This window comes from Phascolarctos cinereus, unplaced genomic scaffold, assembly GCF_003287225.1.
Source record: "Phascolarctos cinereus isolate Bilbo 61053 unplaced genomic scaffold, phaCin_HiC Scaffold_3;HRSCAF=262, whole genome shotgun sequence".
NCBI lineage: Eukaryota > Metazoa > Chordata > Mammalia > Diprotodontia > Phascolarctidae > Phascolarctos > Phascolarctos cinereus.
The window spans coordinates 71,392,093-71,394,298 of NW_027555736.1; the positions used below are offsets into that span (position 1 = coordinate 71,392,093).

The window sequence follows — 2,206 nt, forward strand, 5'->3', positions numbered from 1 at the left end:
AGGTAGGATTCTGCCTTCGGAGCCAGTGTTACTTCTGTGGAAGATGTCTAGGGCAAAGAGGAGTTTTTAAAGAACAGGAAAGGGCACTGGACTTGGAATCAGGAGGACTTCATCTTCCTTTATGAATTCAGATCCAGCCTCAGATACTTAGTGGCTGTGTAACTCTGGGCAAGTCATTTAACCCTGTTTGTCTCAGTTTCATCATCTGTAAAATGAGCTGGAGAAGAAAATGGCAAACCACTCCAGCATCTCTGCCAAGAAAACCCCAAATGAGGTCACAACTGAACAAAAACAACAAACAACATGTTTTAAAAATAAAATAAAGAACAGAAAATCAAAAAGGACACAATGGAAGGGGAGGGCAGAGCAGGATAAAGCCTCTAGAGGGGTAGGACTGAAGTGGATCTGTATAAGGGACTGGGGGAGGGCTAGCAGGGAAAGGGAGTTTTCATGCTGTGACTCTGAATTGAGTGGATTCGGAGAAGCAAAAAGATCTTGTCCTTCATATAGCCGTGGGTTTTCCTCACCATTTTTCCCTACCCCTTCCATTCTAACTGAAGTTGCCCCAAATGTCAGAATTCTTAGGACTCTGAGTCACAGTGACACAAACAGAGTCATTTGCTGTGACATAAATACGGTCATTTGCTGTGATGCAAACCTTGCAATCACTCCCTTTGACTCATGCAGGAAAGTTCTACATCTTTCCTTACCCCAACCCTGACCCTCAGCAAACTTCTTTGTTTTTGCTTGAAATCAAAACACCTTCAGTTCTTAATAAGCAAAAGTCTTCCTCCTACTCTTTCTGTGCCTCTTCTCCTAACAAAAGAGTCAGCAGGAAGAGAAAGGAGAGGCACAGTGGCCTCTAAAAATTAGTCACAGAAAGTTTTTTCTTCACAGGAGGGAAGTGTGGGTATACTATTGTTCATTTTGCTGCTTTTATGCTCCAAGTTAAAAGTTGTTTGCTTTTGAAAAACCTAATCAGTTATGTTTTTTAGGATGGTTGGATGAAAGGCAGAACATTGATGTTGATTTCAAAACCCATGAGCTCAAGAGCAAATTTCTCTTAGGTCAGTCAAATTTGCAATACACAATGTTCCCACTCCCTATTCTTTTCTTCATTGCCTCCTTCTTTCTTGTGATCTCCCAAAGCTACAGCAGAGAGCGTAAATTTTGCCTGAAATAACTCACCTTACTTCTTTCTTGTGATCTCCCAAATCTACAGTGAAGAGAATGTAAATTTTGCCTGAAATAACTCACCTACTTTTTTCTTGTGATCTCCCAAATCGACAGTGAAGACAACATAAAATTTTGCCTGAAATAAATCACTAAGAAAATCTGCTTTCTCTTTCTCTGGGAGCTAGAGAGTGAACACAAGTGCATGGAGGCTTTTGACCCCTAAATGTTGTGCAGTTTGAGGTATAAAGGAAGAATATAATCAGGTTATGTACCTAAGGTCAGAGTTAGAACTAGCTTTGGAGAAAAAAAAATCCTATCTAGCAACATCTTTACAGAGTGAGCATTCAAAATTGATTCTGTTGAGAAGTTTTTAGAAATAAATTTATCTCATTAATTTTATTTTTTTTTCCATTATGACACTTTTGTTGATAAAAATAATCCAGTAAATGATATTCACAGATAGTGACCATGGCGACCACACTTTCTGTGAGTACTGTCAGAGGGGGTTGGAGTGACATCTTCAATCCACCGAATCTTCCTTCCAGAACATATCAGGGCTCTCAGGGCTGACTGTGTGCCAGGTCCAGGGATCTTAGTCCTATTTCCTGCTATGGCCCAAAGTTTGATGTGAAGGGCAGTGATGTCTAGTTCTTTACATCTCTGGGCAACATACTGAGCAGCCATCACAGCAGCATAGAGAGAAGATTCACCTCTGTCAGCCTTGACCTTTATTCCACCAGACACTGGGCAGAAGGTTTCTTTGCCAGAGGGATTAGTCGCATGGACAAAGTTGTCTTTGAAGGAAGCAAAGATATGGCAGACACCAAACACATTCTCTCCCTCTGCAACCTGAGGTCCAAGGCTGATGATCTGCCCTTCCTTCTTTTCCTTCCCCTTGTGAGGTGCCATTTTCTACTCCTCTGCTTGGGCCTCCAACACAAGAAAGGCTAATTATTCGTTTTAAAAAGGAAAGTAGAATCTAACTGCAAAAGTAAGTCTCTCCAAAGAGACACTTTTTGAACCTCTGGAA

The 2,206-nt window shown here is 41.1% G+C and overlaps 1 pseudogene; it reads right to left on the reverse strand.

The window, feature by feature from the left end:
* Positions 1-1,629: 1,629 nt before the first annotated feature.
* LOC110215475 (small ribosomal subunit protein uS11 pseudogene) lies at positions 1,630-2,085 on the reverse strand (annotated as a pseudogene).
* Between the last annotated feature and the right edge of the window lie 121 nt (positions 2,086-2,206).